Source organism: Mesoplodon densirostris, chromosome 6 (genome assembly GCF_025265405.1).
Source record: "Mesoplodon densirostris isolate mMesDen1 chromosome 6, mMesDen1 primary haplotype, whole genome shotgun sequence".
Lineage (NCBI taxonomy): Eukaryota > Metazoa > Chordata > Mammalia > Artiodactyla > Ziphiidae > Mesoplodon > Mesoplodon densirostris.
This window is the reverse complement of record NC_082666.1, coordinates 70,483,872-70,496,590: the sequence shown is the minus strand read 5'-3', so window position 1 is coordinate 70,496,590 and position 12,719 is coordinate 70,483,872. Positions and strand designations below refer to the sequence as shown.

The 12,719-nt window shown below is 36.4% G+C and overlaps 2 protein-coding genes across 3 annotated transcripts in view; one reads left to right on the top strand and one right to left on the bottom strand.

The window, feature by feature from the left end:
* RANBP6 (RAN binding protein 6) overlaps window positions 1-12,719 on the bottom strand; it is a 286,493-nt gene that overhangs the window by 101,581 nt on the left and 172,193 nt on the right. The window lies entirely within an intron of this gene.
* IL33 (interleukin 33) overlaps window positions 4,240-12,719 on the top strand; it is a 32,380-nt gene continuing 23,900 nt past the window's right edge. Inside the window, exon 1 of one of the 2 annotated variants that reach the window (XM_060101401.1) lies at window positions 4,240-4,273. The gene's annotated coding sequence lies outside the window, so the exon portion shown is untranslated. Of the gene's footprint in view, window positions 4,274-11,264; window positions 11,319-12,719 lie in introns of those variants that run through there. The other variant, XM_060101402.1, reaches the window with a different exon arrangement.

Genomic DNA, 12,719 nt, shown 5'->3' with positions numbered 1-12,719 from the left:
TTCTTAAGTTCTTCCTTTCCAGGCTGTTTGACTTGTCTATTGCTTATTCTGTTTTATATCTTGTCCCAGGATGCTGCAGCCAATTCATTTGCCTTTAAATGTTTTTGGCAAACACTTCCCAGGAGGCCACCGCAGACCTGGGAATGCTTCAAATCAAATAAAAGAAAGGAAAGTACTTGCACCAGTCCTTTAGGGAGCCTCAAGACAGGTCAAAACACACAACCACAATTCTTTGAGAATAAGGCCTATCTTCCTCCTTCTGGCACTAGCATCTGCACCATGGGCACAGGCTGTCATCTTCCTGGCTGTCATTGATCTGGGGGATAAAGGATGGCAAGTAGGCAATTAAAAATGCCACAGCACTCTCTCACTGCAATGTACCAGCTTCTTTCTTCATTAAGCTTTTTGTGGTTGTTGTAAGTTTTTACTAGATTGAAGGGTAATGTCAAACTTGATTTTAACAGTTCTTGTCAGCTTATTTGTTGCTTTTGTGAAGGCACGGAACCCTGGAATTCCATATTTTGCCATATTAAATGATATCAATTGAAATAGTTCTACAACTTATGTTATGGACAAGAATATGTTTAATTTTGTAAATGTTCTATGTATGCTTGAAAAGAGTATGTATTCTCCACTCTTAGATAAAATGAAATTTATATATCCATTTGACCTAGCTCGTTGATTGTGTCATCCAAGATTTCTAAATTCTTACGAATATTTTTTCTGCTTAATAGTTGCTTATACATATTCAATCTCTCACTAGAATGATTGATATGTGTATTTCCCCCCATAATTCTACTCATTTTTGTTTTATTTACTTTCGACTGTAACAGATTTTTGTTAGTTTAGATATATTTCTTCCCAGTGTATTGAATGTTTTGTCATATTCAGTAAACTTCTTCATCTTTAGGTATACTTTTTACCTAAAAGCATAACATGAATGAAGCAATACTAGCTTTCTATTGATTAGTATTTGCCAACATATAATTTTCTATCCTTTAATTTCAATTTACAAATTTTGTATATGTTTCTTAAAAACAGCATATAGATGAATCTTTTCTTTTCAAGTCCAATAATATTAGTTTTTTTATTATTATTTTTTTTGTGTGTGGTACGCGGGCCTCTCGCTGTCGTGGCCTCTCCCGTTGCAGAGCACAGGCTCCAGATGTGCAGGCTCAGTGGCCATGGCTCACGGGCCCAGCCGCTCCACAGCATGTGGGATCTTCCCGGACAGGGGCACGAACCCGTGTCCACTGCATCGGCAGGAGGACTCTCAACCACTGTGCCACGAGGGAAGCCCAATATTAGTTTTTTGACTGGAGCATATAATTCATGTAATGAAATTACTGATATATTTGGGTTAAATATACTCTATTTTGTCTTTTCTCTTTGTCTTGCCTTTCTCATGTTTTGTTTTCTCTCCTCTCTTGATTTGTATTGTATGAACTGTTTTGTTCTTTCTCCAGTCTTGCTTTATTTGTATTGTATAGACAACTATTTTATCTTCTTTATTTTTTTTTCTTGGGCAGTGCCATGTGGCCTCTAGGATCTTAGTTCCCCAACCAAGGATCGAACCCAGGCCCTCAGCAGTGAAAGTGCAGAGTCCTAACCACTGCACTGCTAGGGAATTCCCTATTTAATCTCAGTATACTTGACCTCATTCTATTTTTCCTCCTCCAATAGTTTGGAAGTTAGTTATGTGCCTGATATCTATTATTCTGAAAATCTTCCTGAAAAATGTAACAGGCATGTTTAATGTATCTAAGCCTAAAACTCAGGAATATTTTTATCCCCTTTCTGACAAATACATGGTCTTAGAGGATTCCCATTCCTATAATCACCTCTCCAGATTTATGGGCTACTTTTGTCATGTATTTAGTTCTAGCTTTTCTTAATATTACAATAAATTATTATCATCATTTATACTCAATATTTGTTTAGTAGTACCTCCATATTTATCATATTCTTTGCTCTTCAATTCCACTTGAACCTTAGGTCTACCATTTGGGGTCAACTTCCTCTATCTGAAGTATATCCTTTACAATTTCATTTTTAAAAGTCTGCTTGTAGCAAACCCTCAGTTTTAGCTTTTTTTCTCTTCTAGGAGCAAAGTAACATTGCCAGATCTAGTATGTGTCTGTGGGTCAGCAAAATTTCAGACAGCCTCCTTGTATCTACCCTGAAAGGAGGCAGTTGGTACTTGAGAAGGAACAGGAGAGGAGAAAGAACTATGTAAGTCATAAAACTGGGGTGACCATATCTCAGTGTTCACCTATTACTCTGACTAATTATTAATAACACTTTTTTCATTCTAAAAAGTTTTATTGTTTGGGTAATAAATTCTACTGTCACTTGAATAAAGCCCAAATGACCTGTAGTTCTCCTGGTTTCTGGAGCCATGTTTTCACTTGTATTGAACTCAGATAGCTAGGGACTTTCACTTCTAATAGAATGGAGTAGCTTGTGGCAGTCCAATGTTGCCATTAAGAATAACCAAAAAGGGGGCTTCCCTGGTGGCGCAATGGTTGAGAGTCCGCCTGCCGATTCAGGGGACATGGGTTCGTGCCCCAGTCTGGGAAGATCCCACATGCTGCGGAGTGGCGGGCCCGTGAGCCATGGCTGCTGAGCCTGCGCATCCGGAGCCTGTGCTCCGCAATGGGAGAGGCCACAACAGTGAGTGGCCCGTGTACTGAAAAAAAAAAAAAAAAAAAAAAAAAGAATAACCAAAAAGGGCTGATAAAGCATCACAAACAAACAAATGAACAAACAAAAAAACAAGGAAACAAAAACCCATTTAAAGGTAAGAGAAAGGTAAGAAGCATTGACGATGAGGAATCAAGATTCCAAGGACAGGGAAGCTGAAGCTACAGCTGCTTTTTTCCCAGGGGCATTGGCCAATTCCATGTGTGCACCAGGAGGCAGGCAATCTGGATTCTGTCTGGGCAGAAGGCCACTGCTAGGAAACAGAGAAATCAGCAAAGTCTTTGGTTGTCTTGTGGGGCTGAAGAGACAAAACTGGAGGCTTGAAGGGCCAAGAATTTAGTGGGAAAAAAGGGCTGGGGAGAACTGAGTCTGACATAAAGGGAGTTTTCTCCTCAAAACATTTGGCAAATTATGCAGCTGCACGAGGTCGAGGTTTAAAAAAATTAGAAAGCCCTTAAAACAGAGCTGAAGTTTTGGCAGTTTTTGTTGTATTTTGCAATCTTACTCTTCTGAGGAGAGAAAAGTTATAGTGCATGACTGCGAGGGGAAATTTTCATAATTTAAAAATTTGCTTAACCCAAAAGAAGCAAAGAAAGAAAGAAAATGTGGCATAAACCAGGAGGACAAAATATAGAAAAATAAAGCAAAATTGTAGACATAAATGCAAATATATCAGTAAATACAATAAATGTAAGTAGACTAAATAGTCCAGTACAAAGACAAATGATAGTCAAACTGGTTAAAAACGAAATAAAACAAAAACCAACTACATACTGCTTATAAGAGATACTTCTTAAATAAAGAGGAACATTTTATAATAAAACAGAGTTCAGAGTACATCATAAGTAGACTAAATAGTCCAGTACAAAGACAAATGATAGTCAAACTGGTTAAAAACAAAACAAAAACCAACCACATACTGCTTATAAGAGATACTTCTTAAATAAAGAGGAACATTTTATAATAAAACAGAGTTCAGAGTACATCATAAAGTCACACTGTTTATCCTTTGTAATCTTAGTATTTGCAAGAATTACCAGGGTAGAGCATAATGACAGTCCTTGGTTGTTACCTGTCATCTCTCCCTCCCATTTAATGCACACAGCTCAACTCCAAATCAGCACGGATCGTCTAGCTTCTTCCCTACTTGCCTTCTTCCTTCACTGCTTTATTTCAAGAGGAGATACAGCCCTCTTCTTTCATTCCTCACAAACACAACACTTAGCTGGTAACAGATAATTGCTCAGGCTTAGGGATAATGAAAGTGTTGCATGCGACATGATTCTGATGTGAATTGGAAGTACAAAAACAGAACATAAAATCCATAATTGCTGGATTAATTTAAGATGGAAATGGGGAGAAGACAGAAAGCAGCGAATCTTAGTTGACAGGATTGTAACTATTGGCTTTTTTTACATGCTATTAAAACCTGCTAAAATCTCACCCATTCAGCTCTCCCTTCTACAGCAATCTGGTTCTCTGCCAAACTTTCGGTAATAAATAGAGCCTGCAAGCTCTCGGAACAGAGAACTGCAGCTTTTCAGGGGAGAAATCAAAACAAGATCACAAGGTAAGAATGAAATCAATATTCTGGTAGATTTTTAGTGACGTCTTGCAAAGTGAGATCTTGAGAACCATGGTTTTATTTCTATAAAATAAAGGATTAGGTCGATTTATTATTATTGCCAATAGAAGTAAAAGTTGATGATAATAGTTGCTACTAACTTCGAATTCCATTTTGCTTTCCTTTGAGTGATTTATAAAATTATTAATAAATTGCTAAAATAAATTGTTTTTATAGTACTGTTCCCCTTCTCCACCACAAAACTTCATAAAGCAAGTTGATAATTCTATTTCCTACTCCTGAAATGCTTATCCAGGACAAACATACTCACAATTGTTTACAAGCGGTTTTCAAGAAAGAAGGACAAATATAAAAACTGAAAGGTGCCATTCCCTCAAAGGAATCTGCTCAAAAATAATTTGTGAAGAAATAAGGAATTGACATTCTAAATAAGTAAATTTAAAAGCTCATTAGTGTTGCTACTATTCTTCATTTAGAGTGAAAATTGTTTTTGTTCTCTTTAATTCTTGCTGTCTTGCACTTTCCTCTGCCTTATCTTTCCCTGCATGAATACTTGCCTCCAGACTATTTTAATTTAAAAAATGACACGAAGTCCTAAGTATTGTGGCTGCACACAAGTTGATTCTAGAAGGTCTTTGGAGAATTGAGAGTGGAGTATCTAGGACTAGGTGTGGCTGGATATTCTTGATGCTCACTCCTCAGCATTGTGCTTCTTCGGCTTGAATCATCCCTTTATGTCACTGTATGCATCCCTGTATGTCATCCTATGCTGTTCCCTACATCCCTACCTACTGCTTCTCACATTTGTCTTTTGAATACTTAGGGCTCTTCTAATTTCGACCCTGAAAAGGCACAGCTCTGTGTTCAGAAAACTTCAGAATCCTCTGTTTCTTAAAGTTTAGGGTGGGTGCTTGAGCTGAATCACACAGCTGGGTAGTGTCCTTAAATTGTAAAGAACTCTCATGGGCACCACTCTCTGCAACTCAAATTTCACATTTTCTTCTCCATGCTTCTCTGAAAGGATCCTGGATTTCCTACCAATATTTGACTGGTGGCTGCATAATTCATTTTCTCAGCAATGTACTGACCTAGATGTTTTTCTCTTTCCCATCACTATTTAACTTACAATATCTAAAGCAAGAATGTACCTCTTTTCCTTTCCCATTTATGGAGAGGGAAGAATCCTGAGGGGAACTTTCAGTTAGGGGTTGAAATAGGAAGAAATAGGAAGAAAAATATATACATCAGGGAACATTTATGCCAGTAAATCTGATAGCATGAGGTCTTTTTTGGAGATGTGAGTGTAACTGTGCCAAAATCAATGTATCTTTCATTCAACAAGCTGAAATTTTGCCAAACATGGTGGGAATCAAGTGATAGAATTCTCTTATATCTCAACTTTCAGCAGGGACATTTAGAAACATTAAGACCAAAAATAATCTCCTTGAACAGCAGAAAGAGATCTTAATTCCATTAAAAAAAATAATGCTTGGTTCAAGGACTTTAGGAAATCCTGGTAGAACCTCTAATCTCTTTTCAGTTTCCCTGTGGTTTCTCTGGTGCTGATATCTGTATGCAAAAGGAACCTTTAAAGGTACACAGCCTTAGAGGACAGGCAAAGTTCATTTTTGGAGGTGTTAAAGGGGGGAATAAAGAGTTTGGGGCACTTCTTCCCTGTAGCAGACTCCTGGCACATGTTCACATGCTGTCCTTGTTATTGTTGGTAAATCATGCTATATCTGTGAAGGTTTTTTATTTTTTTGTTTTGTTTTGTTTTTTGCTTTAAGTGAGGAGTGCAGTATAGCATAATAGTAAAAAACACAGATTTTTAGAGTAAGATAGGCCTCAACTCCATTATCTGTCATTGATTAGCTGTATGATTTTGGATCTTAACTTTCCTGAGCCTGAATTTTTTTTCTCTTGTGTAAAATGTAAAACAAAAACAAAACAATAATATAACACTCTACTTTAGAGAGGTGATGAGATGCTTATGAAGGTAAAGCAAGTCAGAAGCAGTCATGAAAGGTAACTGTTAATGATCACTGAAATTTTACTAAATGTGAGACATTCATTCCACATTCTCCCATTTAATCTTCACAGTACCTCTGTGAAATAAATATTATCTTCTCCATTTATAAAATTAAGCAGGTGAGATTTAGAAAGATCGTACTAACCCAACATGACACAACCAGCAAATTTCAGACCAGCAATTAAAACCCAGAGTTAAGTTCCGTGAAGGAGAAAGACCCAACAGGGAAAATGGATTCCAAATGACTTAATTTAATGTGTCTCTAATCCTCTTTGTGAAGCCATTTTCTATTCAAATTTTCCATCATTTCCCAACAAAAATTTTAGTGAGATAACATTAAAACCTTTCACCTGTTTTCTTTAGGGCTACATTCATTACCATCTGAGGGAAAGGGTTCTTGTCAGCCACTGTTCTCTTATGTGACTTTCTTTTTTCATTCCCACTGGTAATGCCAGAACCAACAGTATCCATCCATAAACCTGACTTTACTTTTAACCAGCATACCAGTCTACACCTAGTTCCCCTTCACTTTGAACAGCTCATAAATTGGATGATCATCACAATTTTCCCCAGCAGTGTTAACGAATCTGAGACCTTTTGCAATTGTAAGAATGTTTTGCTCATTACTTCTCTTGGATTTCCTAGCAAAGATTAGATATTTTCTTAAAGAGTTGGACAGAACTCCAAAGTTTTGCATGTCTGCTGTGTTCAAATCTCAACCACTCTAACTTCTTAGCCTGCTGGCTCTATTAGTTGCAGTTGTTTAAGAAATGCTATTTAAGTAGTTTATATTTTCTTTTAAAAGAGGAAATGATATGACTTTTCCCCACGTTTTTTCATTTGGGGGCTTGTTAAACCCAAACATGAACTTTCCTCTAACCTGAATTTATTAGTTCCAAAATTTCTCCTACCTAAGGTTTTATTTTTCCATTATCTTTTATACATATATTATATATTAATTGTCCACACTCTTTAGCAATCCTGTTTAAACAATACTTTATCAGTAGTCAGCATGATTGCTTCATGCAGGTAAATCAATAGTAGTAGTATTGTTTCCTTGAGTAAATATTTCTTTTTTTCTAGTCATTTTTAAGAGTTTGAGCCACAGACCTAGGTGCCAACATTCATTCTAGTGTAATTTGGTGGCTATCTTTAGTTTCCTTTTTTTTCTTCATTATGACTTGTATAAGATCCATATTACCTCAATGTATATGTAGCATTACTTTATCAAAGAGCATGCATATTTTTTTCTTCACTGACTTTCTCACGTGCCATATGGTTTGTGAAATCATAATCATAATTGTCACTATGTGGTGCCAATTACATTTATTAGAATAAATTGGATGTTATTGACTCAAAGGAGTATAAGCTGTTTTACTAAAAAAGTTTGGAGGGTCCCATGCCTAGGATGTGACATATAATGCTTACATGTGGCTATCCAATTATTATTACCATTCATTATGTCAAGTGGAAGGATTTCTCCTCAGTACGATGAGGTCCATGAGATTAGACACAGCATTTAGACGCATTAAAGTCATTTGCACTGTGATGTGCCAGTTGGAAAAAAAATGTTGTTTATAAATCTTTGTATTTTTTAATTCATAAAAGTATAAAAAGTTAGATAGAAGTCCAGTTTTTAGCAGCGTCCAATTTTTTTTTCTGGTTATTTGTGGAAAATGCTTCTAAAAGAGCATCTGGCTTTAGACTTATTGGCTCTCCCTACTATCTAGATAGAATCATGCAGGGACTAGTAACCTCGAGGGTTGTAGTTCACTGCTAGGTCTAGATAACTTCTGTACTTATTACACGCAACACCTCTTCTTGGCAAAGAAAGGGACACCAGTTATATTCTTTTGCTCTGCATCATTAGGCATACTAAGAAAGAGGTCATATCTGTCCAGAGGAGGAAAATAATTAGGTCTTATCTTGGAGAAGAGAAGTGACTAGCATAGTCTTTTCATTTCAGTAGTTTTCACTTTAAACCCAGCTACCAGGTAACCAAGACTGAGCTTACTTGGATTCCCATGTAAGGATGATGAAGTCAGCAATCTGGGAAACTGCTGCAGCCCATGAAGTAGGCAGGGTGGGAGACAAAGGCTTGTCACGCCATGGTGGACAAGTTTCCAGACCTCTGAGTTGTATTTCTGATCATTGCACAAGATAGCTCCGTTGAAACTTTTATGGGAATTAAATATCCAGGGTATGGATTGTGGCTTAGCTTATTCGGGTCAATGTCCAGGAACTCCCACATCTGTGAGTAGAAAGCTTCTATACTCTTGATCTTTAAATGTCTTCTAACAATCAAATTTAATATCTAATACACAATGCAGTATATCACTGGGTGGCCATTTGGTTGTGAAAGAAAATCTCATGGTCTGTCCAGGGATGATGTTCAAAACATTTAACAGCTGGCATGGCATGGCAGAGATAAGTGAGAAAGGAACTAGCCACGTGGAGCATGCCAGCTGAATACCAACTTTGGAAGGGACTCTCATTGTGGCTTTGGCCTCTATCAACTAATTTGGGATAATGTGGTAGTGAAGGAGCTGTGGAATAGCTGAAGTTTTGCGGTACGCAGGCCTCTCACTGTTGGGGCCTCTCCCGTTGCGGAGCACAGGCTCAGATGCACAGGCTCAGTGGCCATGGCTCACGGGCCTAGCCGCTCCGCGGCATGTGGGATCTTCCCAGACCGGGGCACGAACCTGTGTCCCCTGCATTGGCAGGCAGACTCTCAACCACTGTGCCACCAGGGAAGCCCAGTGTTTTTCTCTTTTGAGCATCATTACGGACTCATGATTTTTGGTGATGTGTAATTAACTCGTTTTCAGACTTGTTTTGATTAGCTATAATTTTTTTGTTGTCTTGAGTCACTTGGTCACAATTTAGCACACAGAAGCCCCTTCATGGTGGCTCTTTTTTTTAAACTACCTCAGAACTTTAAAATATGCATCACTGCTCTCAGGCAACAAGTTATTCAGGCTCACCATGCATTTCTTCTACCTGAAACATTAAATCAGCCATTCTCCAAAGAGCCCTAGTTTCTTCAGTGGAGAACATTATTAGGCTACCAAAATCTGGGCCTTGGGATATACATTGGATTATATCATCTTAATACTGAAATTAAAGCAGTTCACTTAAAATCATGAGTTCATATTTGTATTATCACTGGAGTTCTATGATATACATCAAAATATTTCTTACAATTATTTTTAATATTTTATTTTGTTATGAGTATATAAACATTTGTTTGATTTACACTTTGGTCCAATTGTTTAAGTTCTTTTTGACTTTGAAAATGTTGATGTGTTATTAATTGACAGTTCTTAAAATTTGGTTGCTGCATTAGTTACTGGAGGATATGGAAACCTGCTTAACAGTTCACTTTATAAATAGGATGTTAACTGAAGTTTGATCTTCAATGTCTTTACAAGTCATTTCATTTGGTCACTATGTGTCCACCCACAATGACTTAATGCATGATTATATGTATATGATTTTCATAATCTATTTTATACACAAATTAATATATATATATAAATTTCTTGTGAACAAATCCTACTGGTGTTTTACAAGAATAAAATAACAATAAAAGTACTATATTGGCAATCTGTAAAATTAATAGTAAAACTAGTAATAATAGTACCACTATTGGCAATCTGTATTTTTTTTAAAAGAACATCTCAAATAATTATTTATAAATTTCAAAATCTTTTCCTGATATAAAATTTTTCAGTTTATCCATTCTGTTTCTGTCATATCATGCTTTTCTCTCATATAAAATATTTTTATTGATTTTAAAATATCACTTTATGTATTCATATTATACTAAATTTTTGCTTAAAATATATCATTATTTAAATATTAAAATGTTTAAACTAGCTGCTATGGAACGCAGTATGAAGGTTCCTCAAAAAATTAAAAATAGAACCACCATATGATCTAGCAATCCCACTTTTGTGTATGTATCCAAAAGAATCGAAAGCAGGATATTGAAGAGATATTTACAGACCTATGTTCATTGTAGTATTATTCAAAATAGCCAAGAGGTGGAATCAACCCAAATGTCCACTAATGAAAGGATAAAGAAAATATTGTATATACATACAATGGAATATTATTCAGCCTTTAAAAAAAGGAGGAAATCCTGTCACATGCTACAACAGGGATGAACCTTGAGGACATTATGCTAAGTGAAATAAGCCAGACACAAATACTGTATACTATATGATCCCACTTATAGGAGGTATTAAAGTAGTCAAACACAAGAAACAGAGAGTGGAATGGTGTTGCCATGGGCTTTGGGAAGGGGGAAATGGCGAGTTGTTGTATGATGGATATAGTTTTAGTTTTGCAAGAATGAAAAAGTTCTAGAGAGCTGTTGCACAACAATGTGAATGTAGTTAACACTACTGAAGTGTACACTTAAAAATGGTTAAGATGGTAAGTTTTATATTATCTATTTTTTACCACAATTAAAAATGTTTAAAAAGAAGGGCTTTGAGCAGGGGGTGGGGGAGAATGTTTAAACAACCCAACTGTATTTAGAGATATTATTAAGTCATTGTCCAGAATACATTAGTTGTTAGCCATTTCTTTTTAGGATTTAGAAAAAGCCAATGAAGATTACATTTAGACAAAAAATATGTAAAGATAATTTGTATCACTTGATATGCTTTAGCTGCAATAAAAGAATAACAAATTGAATACGGCTCAAATTATAAGGACACTTACTGCTCACTTAACAAGAAGTTCTGAAGTTGGCAGCCCCAGAGTTGGTACAAAGAATCAAGGACATTACCAAAAGACCCAGGCTCTTCTTACCCTTCTGCTCTGCCATTCTCAGACTGTCCATGATCTCTCCCTTCATGGGAGAAGATGGCTGGCCCAGCTTTGAGCACCACATCATCACAGAGGGCAAGTGAGTGGAAATCAAACAGCACTTACTTCTAAGGAGAGAAAATTTCCCAGAAGTCCCAGGCACACCTCCCCTTTCTCTCAATGGTAAGATCTGTGTCACATGCCTATACCTAGACCTGTTATTGGCAGATGGAGACAGTATTGCCATGAATGGTTTAGGTTTCTGCATATCTAAATTTCTTCTTTGGGGAAAGAAAAGAGATTTGTCAGCTAAAAAACAACATTCATGCTAGGTAAATTCTCAGCATCCCCTCATTCCTGCAGAACTCTAACCATTTTTAATTTTTCAGGACTTCTTGCCTGTTGCTGAGAAGGACAGCCAAAGCCTTTTCAGAGTCATCCTGAGGATTCTGCCTTAGTCTGAAAAACACCTCAAAAATTGTCTTTAATCTGATTTTCAGTTCTTTCAGGACAGAAAACTAAGTCTTTAATCAGACATATCAGAAGCACTTCTTCCATACTAAGGGAAGAGAGGAATGTGTCCATTTCCCATTTGACCATTTTCTAGTCAGCTCAATTCATTCTTAAATACAGACACTGATGTTCCTTTCATTGTTTTTTTTTTTTTTAAGCCATGAAATAGATTGCTTACTTAATTCTGTCAATGAGTCTCTTTGACCACCACACTTGAGAAAGTAGAATCCATATATTTTAGAATTCACTGACAGTCTCTATTTCCTTTAACTTAAAAAATTCATTAACATATACACACAGAAAATTGCACAAATCATGTGAACAAACATATGCAACCATAAAAAGAAACAGAAGAGTAAAGAACTCCAGAGTCCTCCTCCTGCCCTCTTCTTGTCACTTCTCTCTACCTCAAGAAAAGCCATTATTAGGTTTTCTAATATCATATATTCAATTTGCCTTTGGGGGTTTTGACCTATTTATAAATAAATTCATACATTCTATATCTTTTGGTGTCTAGCCTCATTCATTCAAGATTATGTTTGTGAGATGACTCTGTGTTGTTGCACATCGAAGTAGCTTGTTTACTCTCATTACTGGTTAGAATTCCTCTAAATGAATGTGCCACAATTTATCCATTATAATGTAGTCGGACATTTGCATTGTTTGCTGATTGGAATTATGTGACTAGGACTGCTAGGAACATTCCCCTACATATATTTTGGCAAATATTTTTATGCCTTTCTGTTGGATATATACCTTCAAGTAGACTTGTTGGGCCAAATGTATGTATATGTTCAGCTTTAGTGGATACTACCACATTATTTTCCAAAGTGGTTGTAGCAATTTACACTCTCATCAGCCATGTATAAGAATTCCAGTTGTCCCAAATCCTTGCAAATACCTGGTATTTCCTGTCTTCCTCATTTTAGCCATTCTGATAGATAGGCATTGTTGTTCTCCTTCAACCTTAATGCATGCATTTTCTTTACTTTTCCTAGAAATATGCTGTTTCAGTCTGGGGCAACTAGACTTAAGTTAGCTGACAAACACACTTCAGAAAAAGATATCTTC